Raw genomic sequence first — 12,305 nt, 5'->3', positions numbered from 1 at the left:
AAAATATGATGGAAAGGGCTCAAAGGTTGAGATAAGGACAGGGAGATCGCCAAGCAATTATTGTCATGGGTAAAACAGCCTCAGTGTAGGGAGATTAATATAATTTATTACCTATCACTAGTGGACTAGCAAAGTGAGAAACTAAAAGCACACTAAAACCACCTTCCCCCCCTCAACCCTCTAGAACCAAACTATCACACCTACGAGTGATGCCGAATAGCCAGCTAAAGTGCTAAACACCACTTTTCATGTTTGATAGCATTTCCCTAGCTAATTCTAAAATGTGTCTGAATTTCTTTGAACTTTCTACATCTTGATTTTCATCTAACGTTTCACAACCCTCCACTTTCCTGTTTCATGTTCTCTGCCCTTTTGTAGTTACGATACTTCTGACACAGCGCCAGGAAAGTCTGATCTTATTCTAGCCCAAGACCATTTGGTAGCACACAACAAAATATCCAAACATCTCCCAGACTTTTAAAATAACTAAAATACAGTAGAACTGTGCAAAGCAGTGCAATGGAGAACTGGGAGAGAGAGAGAGGCAAAGAACATCATGAAAGAGAGGTGCTGGCAGTGATTCCTGCTGGCTTTTCTCCAGCTTGAAAAGTGGGAAACGACCCATAGAAACCACCTGCCAAAGTGACATCAGAAATCATGCAGTACTTTGGGATGATATAACTATGAAAGAAAATGACATTAAACTTTGTTTCATAATACTAAACTACTTAAGCTAATCTCAGTGAGTTTGGGAAACTGTGAGTAATTGCCTCCAAAAAGCTGAAGAGTTTATTCACACTCCCACCAGCAGTACTTTGCTACCAACTAGATGCTGAGGGCAGTGGTCTCCAGACAGACCCCTGTCCCTGGCAGCCCCAGGCAGCTTCCCAGCCCTGGGAACACGCACTCTTGACAGGTTAGGCTCTTTGGCAAAAGGCACGTGAAATTCAAAAGGCGTTGCAGATTACTTGACAATAATGAAGTTCGCTCGCAAGTCCCACATGCTGCTAGACCTAGAACTGAAGACCTTTTCTTGTGAAGACCTAGAAACCAATGTGCTTTAGGTGCTAGAAATCACTCTTTTTTTTTTTTCTTCTTCTTTTTTTTTTTCCAGCACAATTTCTAAAATGTGCAGTTCAGGGCCATGAAGAGATAAATTTCAAAATAAGACATGTGCCAACATAGCAAATATAGAGGCACCCTGTGGTGGTTTCACCCAGCTGGGCAGCTGAACTCCACCACAACCGCTCTTTCACTGCCCCTCCTCAAAAGAAGAGAGAGAGAAGAAAGTATGTTGGAAAGAAAAAAAGAAAAAAAAAAAAAAAGCTCACTGGCAGACATAAGGATAATATAATTAAAGGAAAAACAAAGTAGGGAAAAACAAACAAGCAAGCAAAAGCCTCACAGAAGCAACAAGAGAGAAAGCAATAATTCTCTACTTTGCACCAATGAATGATGTTCGGCCATGGCCTGGGAAGCAGGGCCTCAACACGTGTAGTGGTTGTTTGGGAGGAAGGACGTCTTTGTGATAAGAGGCCCCCTCTCCTTCCCCTTCCCCAGCTTTTATCACCAAGTGTGAGGATGTGTGGTGTGGAATATCCCCTCGGTCGGTGTAGGCCCGCTGCCCTGTGATGTCCCCCCCTCTCTTGCCCACCCCCAGCCCGCTGGCTGTGGGGTGTTGGAGCAAGCCTCAGTGCTGTGCCAGCACTGCTCAGCAATCCCAAAGCACTGTTGGTGGAGCACGAGCTCAGTCATTAGAGCATGAGGCTCTTAATATCAGGGTGGTGGGTTCGTGCCCCATGTTGGTCATTTTTGGCACCCAATGGGGAGCATATTTAAGAAAGGGGAAAAAAAAACTGTTGGGGAACAGCAGCTGAGAGAGAGGGAGGACTGAGAAGCAGCCCTGCAGCCCCCAAGGTCAGTGCAGCAGGAGGGCAGGAGGTGCTCCAGGCAGGCAGCAGCAGTTCCCCTGCGGCCTGTGGAGAGGCCCCTGGTGGAGCAGGCTGTCCCCCTGCAGCCCGTGGGTCCCACACGGAGCAGATCTCCACGCTGCAGCCCCCCCGTGGAGGAGCCCCCGGTGGAGCAGGTGGATGTGGCCTGGAGGAGGCTGCGGCCCATGGAGAGCCCCCGCAGGAGCAGGCCCCGGGCCGGAGCTGCAGCCCGTGGAGAGGAGCCCACGCAGGAGCAGGGGGTCTGGGGGGAGCTGCCGCCCGTGGGGGACCCGTGCTGGAGCAGTTTGCTCCTGGGGGATGGACCCCGTGGTACGGAGCCGTGTGGGAGCAGGTCTTGAAGAGCTGCTGCCTGTGGGCAGCCCCCGCAGGCTCAGTTCGGGAAGGACGGCATCCCGTGGGAGGGACCCCACGGGGAGCAGGGGCAGAGAGGGACTGTGAGGGAGCAGCGGAGATGAAGCATTAGGGACTGACCGCAGCCCCCATCCCGTTACCCTGCGCCACTCGGAGGGAGGAGGTGTAAGAGGGTGGATGGAGGGAAGGCATTTTTGGTTTCTTTCCTTTGTTTCTCACTTCTCTAGTTTGTTAATAATAGGCAATAAATCTTACTATCTCCCAACTCTGAGTCTGTTTTGCCCGATAATTGTTGAGCGATCTCCCCGTCCTTATCTCAACTCTTGAGCCCTTCGCATCGCATTTTCTCCCCCTTTCCCTTTGAGGAGGGGGATTGAGAGAGCAGCTGAGGTGGAGCTTGGCTGCTCACCTGAGTAACACCACCACGTGGTGCAATGCTGGGGCTGCTCTGGCTGCAAGTGCAGAGCACAGTGCTGAGGGGGGCTACTGTGGGGAAAGTTAACTCCATCCCAGCCAAAGCCAGTGCGCACACAGAGAAATTGCTGCAGAGACAAAAGCCTGGGAAGTCAAAAGATCGATCTGCTGTGTCCAGCCGTATTAGCTGGGGTATGGTCATACAGCTGCTGGTCCTGGACCTAGCTCAGCTGTCCCCACAACCATGCAATATGAGCAGACTTCTCCACTTATTACAGCCTATGCACCAAAACATCCCTAGGACCAGCTTTTGGAGAGTTATTCGGGTTCTCCAGGGGCTCAGGGACATTGACATTCCTGGACTGTGACAGCAGGGAGAACCTGAGCACTTGCATTTTGAGGGGTAAAAAGATCCCTCCTCCAGCTTTCTTAAGCTGATAAAAGGAACAACATCCAGCCCAAAGGGCTATCTTCGGGCTCATTGCCTTCCTTGCTGTTGGGTAAAATGATGACTTGGATACCAGCTAGCACCTGCGTGCTCATTTCTAGGCCTGGCCTTGTACCTTCCGAGCTACGTTATTTCCAGGCTCCCCTTGGCTTGCAAACAATGTGTTAGCTCCTGCCTCCACTTCCCTCCCACCGCTTTGAACACACTTCTCCACCAGTCGGGGTGCTGCAATGTCAGCCAGCTTCAATGTCCCACTCACTTGTTCCACATTCTCTGTTACTGCCCTTATCATTTAGAGTGTAAAAAAATCCTGGTGTCAGCAGATAATCTGTAAGGTAAGAGATAACACAGTGAGGTGAAAGACCAACCTACTCATCTCTCCGCAGGAGGTGAAAACATGAAGTTATGACTTAGCACTGCTCTTAATTCCAGGAGCTGTTTTAGCAACACTCCTACTCACAAGTTTCAGCCTACTATAATATACTCTTCAACCTTCAGTTTCCTTCTCTTTTTCATTCCTCAGGGGCACTTCCCTTAGCACAGCCTTCCCCCTGCTAAGGACTGCATCCTCCTTTTCAGAAGCCTCTAGCATCTTGATCTCTCTTCTGTTGTTAAGCAGGCCAGAGGATAAACCTGTGCCTTCGTCCCCAGCCCTTTCCCCACAGCAGACCTCCGCTTCTCCTTGTCTCCCTGCAGACTGCTGGCTGTCCAGAGCTGGGGCTGAGCAAAGCTGCCCCGTGCAGAAGGCTGGTGAGTGAAAGGGGAAGAATCAGAGACATTGCTGAGTTCCTCTAGCCTGTCTCCAGCTCAAAAACATAAGCAATTTATTGAAACATATTAAAATATCTTCTTAGCATTGCCTTAGGAAATATTCACCGAGTTTTGCCTCATTACAGTGACAAGGGAGAGACTTCTGTAACCCTGTAAATGGAGACACTGCTTTCTGTGTGTCTTCTGTAGCCCCAGAGCCCACCCAGTGATATGGTGTTGCTGCTGGTAGTACCAGCCACGGGCTGTGTATTGAGTGTGCAAGGCCTCAGGACTGATGCTGGCCAAGCTCTCTTCGCCTGAACCCATCTTAACCTGCCCGAAACTTTATTTTTGCTTGGTTTAGCTGCAAAAGTAGTTCTTCTTCTGAGCAGGTGGCTATATTTAATTTGTCTTAGTTCTGCTTACTAATGTGGAGCACAACCACAGTTTTTATATAGATAGCAGTAACAAGTAGTTATTTGTGTAGAATGAGATATTTATGACTCTAACATGGTTCTGTACACAGTCCTAGTATGATAGCAGAGGCCTTGAGAAGTGGGGACACAAGACAAGGTGTAGAGGGATCCTTTTACAAGGGACCAGCAGGCTGAAGCCATTGACCTTAGGGCTCAGAAGAGTAGTGGAGGAGTAAGTATTACACTTAGGAAAGGGGTAGAAACTACAAAGTGTGTATATAACAATTTCAACTACTACTACTACTACTACTACTACTACTACTACTACTGCTACTACTACTATTACTGTCATCATTATGCCCAGAATTATTCTGATTTGTTTGTTGGTTGGTTTGTTTCTCTTTTCTTTCCATTTCTGTAATAATCAGGTCTGGACTAATAAAGATGTTTGGATTAGAGCACTAAGAGTTCAATTACACTAACATTAAATTCTTGGATTTATGTATCAGGTGTTTCCTTTTCTCCCTTAACAGAAGGGTGAGCATTACACTTGCCCAACAGACCAGGCCAACTGTCAGCATCTAGCACCTCAGCAGACAGTCTTGGCTGTAGCACTGCAAATTTAAGAGATATGGCACCACCCTGGGGAAACCCAAAACAAGCCTGAGTGAGTGCACCTCACCCTGAAGGCCTGTGATTTCCAAACTGATATGATAATCGATTTAAAGCCAGGTTCTGTCACAACTTTGAGATCCACCACTGAATTTAGTGATGGACTTGATACTTTTGAGGATTTGTATAAGATTTTTTCAGGCCCAGATCTCAGTTTTAGAAACATCCAGATTAACCCTACTTATGTCCTTCTCCTCCACTTTACAATAAAGATATAAAAAAGAAGAGATGGACCACCTAAATCAATGAAATTGTGTGTTTGCAGCCATACACTGTAACCTCTTGTAGTTCTTACACTAGAATTTTGGCTACCTGACACCTGAGTCTTCTTTCTGGTATGGGTGTTGCTCTTTTAATTAGAAACACATTATAACCCAAATACGTTATGTGGTTATTATAACAATACAAACCCCAAATGCATTAATAAATTAATCCAGAGATGAGATACAAAACTTTCTGTGGTTTACAATTTTCTGCTGAAATGAACTCATAACACCACCAAATTCTTAAGCTTGCCTGCCTTCAACTTTCAATTGGGAACCTGAAAATCTCAGAGGCCTTCTCAAACTCTGGTGATCCTTAAATAACTTCCAGGCCCAGCTTCTTGGCTTTTCTCTCTCTCTGCCACTAGTTCCTTTCCTTCTTTCGAGCTGGAGGAGAGAGTCAGGTGTCCTCTCTCACCCATACAACGGGGCTCCAGTGGCTGCTTGTCAGTATGTCTTCCCTTCTTGTAAGTCATCCTCTTCTCCTCCTTCACACTGTTTCTCAAACTAGGTGATAAACTGTGCTTTCACTTGTTACAGCACTCTGACAACAGCTTTTCCTGGTTGCAGCTGATGTCCAGGGCCTCTGGCACTAATTTTTCTAGTCTTTTTTCTCAGACAATGTTAGGATACATTTCAGGACAGACTTCCCCATTTCAGTGAATAAACAGAGGTTCGTGGGGCTCAGACATACCCGGCAGTCTCTTCAGTGAACTGGGTGAGGGGAGAGCACTGGATGGTAGCTGGAAGTGTCAGTGGTGAACACTCTGTAGGTATTGAACATTTAATGCATTTAACACAGGAACAAGGAGATAAGAAATGGTCCCTCATCAGTGTGAAAAACTGTAGCAGACAGTAAACTTCTCCACTATTCGAGGACAAGTGCTAGTAGTATTGAAAATGCATTGAGACTTTAAGTCTTATAAAATGGAGCGTCATTGTAAGATGTTAATTGCCCAAAGAAACATTTTGGGGATTGTTTGGTTTTGAGATTCCAGGTGAATCCAACTGCACTTCAGGCAACGCAAAGAAAATTTTTAGCTGAGATCCACTTAAAGCTTTATTTAGGACTTTATCTTGACATATTTTGGTACAGTCTAGGCATAAAAAACACCTTCCTGTTGAATTCTCTTGATGAGATGGCTTTTCAGTTGAAGTTATTTTTGTCACTTCTTTGTGGCCTGCTTTCATCTTTACACTTAAAACAATCTCTTCCAAGAAGGACGGCAAACTGGTTTGCAAGCACTAAATATACCTGCATGAAACAACTATTTCAACATGATCTGAGAGCTTGACAAATACAGAAGGACCTGGCTTCACATCATACTTGCTAACAATGGCATTGTTTTGCACAGCGGCACAAACAGCTTATCTGCAGCTAACAGCACAGGTGTAAGATTTCTCATTTGTGGACCAAGATGTAAACTAGCTATTCCATTCCTGTTATGAGACAGCAATTAGTACTACGTTACAAAAAGAGAGAGAGAATACAATAAAATTTACCACACTGTAGTACAGAAGACACCACAGAGATCCCCAGTTGGTGGGGATAGAGAACCGCACAGTCTGTGGTATCACAGATTCTGCGGTGTGGTTAGTTTGCCGTGGACTGTGTCAAAGGATGTTTTACTGACTTACCTAAGTCCAGTGTTTTCTTATATTTTATCTACAGAAGCTACTAAGGAAATGGTATCTCTGTCCTGTGAATAAAACCTGTTGGGAGCTGATTAGGGACAGATTCAGTATGTCCATAAATTGCTGTAACATGGCTACCAGGTTGGCTTCAGACTGCTGAACTCCCTCTCCATGGGTGGTATTCATAGAAGGTAAGCAGACTCCACCAGATAGCTGCACAGGAGTGTAAGGACAGTCTCTGAGCAGACTGAAAAGTATATGGGGCTGGTTGTGTCTTTAGGAATCAGTTTCATTGAGGAGCCCTGCAGATAGCCGTGAAGGAAAATCATGGAAGACTCACATTTCAGAGATGCCTAGTCCAGTGTTAGAAATACTACTGGAATCTGTGAGCATGTCATAAGGCTGGCACAAGATCCACCAAGGGATTTAGGCACACAGACCTGAATTTATCCAATCTACCCTTAATGTTTACTGCTACCAAGTAAATTAAGTACCTTCACTTTTCATGTAAACTTAGCTTTTCATAGGTGGCCTCTGAGGTTTCGTTTGTCATGTTACAGGACCCAAGGACCAAGAACCAGAAGTACAAGGGTGCAGCTACAACACATGGGAATTGTTCCCCACCACAATGCATTGCTTTGGAGGAAAACAGTTCATAAACCGGGTTCCTAGAAGGAATGGATGCTTGATATTCACAATCTTGGCACTTCAGCATCCTTGTTGCAAAATGGCTATAACTATATTGATTCATCTCGTAAATGTGGTGAGAAAAACACTGTAGTATCTGTGAAGAAATCCAATATTACCCTAATGGAACTAGAGACATGATTATGAGAGGAAAAAAAAATAATTTTGCAATCTGAGAAGTATCTGGATAGCATACATTAAATAAATCCCGGTCCTGCACACCAGTGAAATACAATAGCAAGAGTCCCTCTGCTGGGATGATGGCTTCTGCAGACTGACCAAGGCTTTGCGATGTGTGTACTCAAGAGGTTCACATGAAGGGCAAACCGCATAGGTATTTTCTAGTAAAGTTCTTCCTGTTCTCTGCAACTCAGAATATCTTAAAAATATGTTGATCTCATGGTTAACTTATATCTCAGTTCTCAAGTCTTCCCCCGGGCTTTATGAAACGCCCCAAAGCTGTGTGGCAGTACTGAGACTCCTGAGTGGCTGACAATGCCACTTTCATACGCCATCAATAGCAACCGTGTTTTGCTTTTATGCATCTTCCCACCTCTTCTAAAACATGATGTCTCTTCAGAATGCCTGCATGGCTATGAGGACATAGGGGAAGAGGAGGATGGCCTTTGCGGCCTCACTTCTGTAACACGATGTGGAACATATACCGTGTTTCTTAGGCGTAAGCAGGGTGCAGTTTGTAGTGACTCAGTAAATCTGTTCCTGCATCTCTTGTGGTTCATCAGCAGAACTGATCTTTACCTCTGTAGCACAGGTCTCTTCTTCTTCAGCAGAGGATGTAGACAGCATCATCAGGCTTACCTGCTAAAAAAACAAGCTCAGCCCCAAAGAACAAAAATCTAAAATATTTGCTTTGATATTTTTTTCCAAAATAAAAAATAATTTCTTGTCACCAAAAGCCCCATCCATTTCATTCAAGTTATCTGAAACATTTGTTTGGACTGTCTAGTCCAGTTTTATCAATGTAAAAGCTGGCTGTCTCGTCTGAACTCTTTGCCTAGGCTCTTTCTATCGTTAAAGAGAGATCCCTCCATATGGTGGTCCATTCTAGCCGAAGGTGGCATAGCTTAAGACAGAGGCAGTTACCCTCTGCAAATACGTACCTCTATCTATAGACTATAGAGGGAGCCCACAGACTAGCCAGCTGGCTACCAGCTATGGGTGGGAGAGCCAACTCCTACAGCCTACAACACTTAGTTTGAAGGACTCCGGAATGAAAGAAATTAAAGCAGAACCAGGCAGAGAACCAGGGGAGGTGGCTATCTCTGTTTTCCCTTCCAGGAAGTAGCTCAGCATTTATAGCACTTACCTGAAAGCAGAAAGAATTACATAAAAAGGAAGCTTTTCACTTGAGTCAAGGCTAGGACCAACATTAGGGCTCTCCAAGTATGGTTATAAGCTGTGGCTGCTTTAATGCTTTTACCTGTTGGACATCTCAAGAGAAAATGCCACAGTAAAATTGTACATGTGCATCTGCAAATAATGCAACAAATGTTTAGAGAACAGCACTGTACACAGCAAGAGCAGTATAGGGTTTTCATTATCTACCTAATACTAACAAATATTACACAGAAAAGCTGAAACAATTACCTATAATAGACCTCGCAAATTCTTCCTGTGTGCCCCTCCTTGTGCTCAACCAAAGCTGCCACATGCCCATCCCTGAAAGCATGAGGAGAGTCAGCAAAATGCCTGCTGAGGGCTGCTGCAGATGAGGACACTCGAGGACTATATACTCGAGGACTGCACAAGGACTCTAATACATTTACTGAATTCCTTTTTCACAACAAAACATCTACTTCACTCAGTTTCACCATAAAAAGGCAGGCTGAAGCACACCATGGGAACAGGAAAGTAACTCCATCAGTACCCAGGTTCCCCTCTTGTGCTATCCTGCTTTGCCTGAAATTCTTAAACACACTCTGACACAGGGACTGAAGTCAACATCTCTCCTTCCACATGGCCTAGAATATGAGACAAATTGCAAGGCCATTCCTTAATCGTCGCTATGGTCTTAGAGGAATACAGCTGAGGTCCTGTCATTTCTTCTTAGGCTTGCTTTAAATTTTACCTGTAGTCTTACCAACAGTGAACTGTCTTCAGCAATCCCATCCCCTCCACAGGAAAAGCTGAGAGACTTCTTCAGGAAATTAGGAAAATGATATCAGTGCCTTGAGTGCCTCTGTGCATCTTGACTTCAGAATCCACATAATGTTCTAAATTTAAGGCAATGGTATTATTGTCAAACCTAGTTCTCCTGTACATTCAGCAGCTGAAGGAGCAACAGAATCTCTTAGTGGTTTGGTTCCCTTGCTTCAGGTTTGTCAGTGGTGGTGCTGTGGCAGCTTCCAGAAAGCCCCAGCTGAGTAAGACGCAGACAGTTTTGCTGCAGTAATTTTCCTTTTTTCTTTTTTGATTCTTCTCTTCAGCACAACCAAGCAGTGCTTCCCTTTTTATAGAATTTCAGTTGATCAGCATAGTGAAGTCCATGTACTCTTTTCTTCCCTTCTTAACCTGCCTAATTTAACAAATGGAGAACCTAAGCATCTCTCTACTTTTACAAGGCAAGCACTCTGCAGCTAGCAATGTCTCCCACTTTGGGAGGTTTTTATCTAACTGATTTCTTTGCTTCCACTTCCTAGGAAGTTCTTTGAATTGGTTAAGGTTCACAAAGTTCACTAGTCCCTTACAGGAAATATGCTAAGAATAAAATCATAGAAAAGAAGTCTGAGAGCTCTCCAAAGATTATCTAGTCCTTTCCCAATAATTTCTCACAGGGCATGCTTTCTAGACCGATGAATACTTCATTCCTTTTCCTGGATCTCTTCAGAATACCTGGAAAAGGGATTTTCAGGTGGTCCTACCCTTTCTAACAAGCCCTATCTTCTACAATAAAATATAAAAAAAATTTAGCTAAATACAATTTAAAAAGTGGTTCCAGGTGCTTAAAATTAAGTGTTCAATATGACATGCTTCTTCTCTTTTGAATCTTTCTTCTTTCCTTTATTTTCATCTCCATCAGTCTTTCTGAAGCATTTCAGATTATTTGCACTAGCGTTTTGGAAACAAACTATGCCTGATTTTCAAAGGTCAGAGCAATGGGAGTTCAGGCAGCTTGAAAACACTGTCTACTTGTTTTCCACCTGAGCACTCAGACTGGAGGCATGAAGAATTAGAACTTTTTCAAAGCAGCGTGTACAAAACTGTGCTTTCTTTCTCAAATGCTAAGTCATGAGTTCGCCATTCTCCATCCCATTGAACCCATTATGCCACGCTCAAGGCCCCTGCTTACCTCACAGACTGTGAAGCTAGCATGGATGTCCAACAATGACTTCTTCTGGGATCTTTCCTAGACTGGTCTCAGTAAGAGAGAAAATGGAAACAGGAATTTATCCATTCCTGAGAGACTTCAGATTTTAGCAATTCTGTCAATATATGAATTCTTGCAGTTTTGTATACAATTCCTTTGTCCACATATGTTTAGAAAGCACTGTCTGCATAGGGTGCTGTCCTTACAACTAGGTCTTTTTCTTCTCCTGCATGGGAGGTATTCAATTCCAAAGTGCTGCATTTGCTAAGTTTCCCAAACTTCTGCCATCACTTACATGCTGGTTCTGCTATTTTCAGCTGTAGCTGCTTTTTTTATTTGGGCAAACTGATAGAGCAAACAAAAAGCAGACTCCAGAAAGTCTCTGAAAAACACAAAGGGAAGTGTCAGTGTCACAAGACAAGAGGGCAGGAGGAGAGCAAGCATTCCCTCTGGTACCCCTAGACAATTACACCCGCCCACAGCCCCTGGGCAATGGACTTCACTCTCAGGAGCTAAGACAAACCCTTTCTCTTGGTGACCACCCCTCTTTCTCATAGGGCAGTAAAAATGAAGTGCCTTAGAGAAGGATTTTTGATCCTGCAAGCTAAGCACTTATTTCCCCAAGACAGTAGCCCACAGAAGTTTAAATTTACAAACAAAACTGCTGAGCTATCAGCCTGTATGTTGAGTAGGAAGAGACGTCTGAAATGGTAAAAAAATGATTTCAAATTCAGACAGCAGCTCAGAGGGAGGTGGGATGGAGAGAAAACGTGGGTTGAGTCTCCCTGTTATGCACTGTGTTCCTGTAGGGAAGGCCCCTTCTGACCAGGCTTTAAGCTTTTCAGTGCTTTGCAGTCTGCATTTACAGCAAAATCTGCACACTCCCCTCCAGATCAACAGGAAAAGTTGATGCTCTTTCAGCCACCACAGAGACCCCTCTTCCTAACATCTCGCTTAGGCACACCGTCTGCAACAGCTCGCAGCTCTGTGAACCTCTTTTATACTCCCTGCAGCGTTACTGCTCAGGTTATGTATCACTGGTTTTAGTGAAACTCCACATAGATTTTCTAGGAAATGACAAAATCCGGCTATAATTTTGGCAAAATCCAGCCTTACACTCTTTGAGGAATACTGCAGGAAGCCACCCAGCAGAGAGAATGGTCAACTGCTGCTGCTAAATAGCTGCAAAATGCAAAATGTAGTTTTGCTATAAATTGCAATGACAGCTTAAAAGGACCCCTCAGGGGGCAGATGAGTGGACATAATATTCATCAGTCCTGGTTTTTAATGGTTCCCTACACAGGCATCATCCGTCACTCCAGCAGCTGGAGACTGCTGATGTAGGTGTGCCAATGGCATTGGTAAAACAAATGTTTCAAAAGAAAATCC

Source organism: Anser brachyrhynchus, assembly GCF_964034855.1.
Source record: "Anser brachyrhynchus genome assembly, chromosome: 2".
Classification (NCBI taxonomy): domain Eukaryota; kingdom Metazoa; phylum Chordata; class Aves; order Anseriformes; family Anatidae; genus Anser; species Anser brachyrhynchus.
This window is presented reverse-complemented; position numbering follows the sequence as displayed.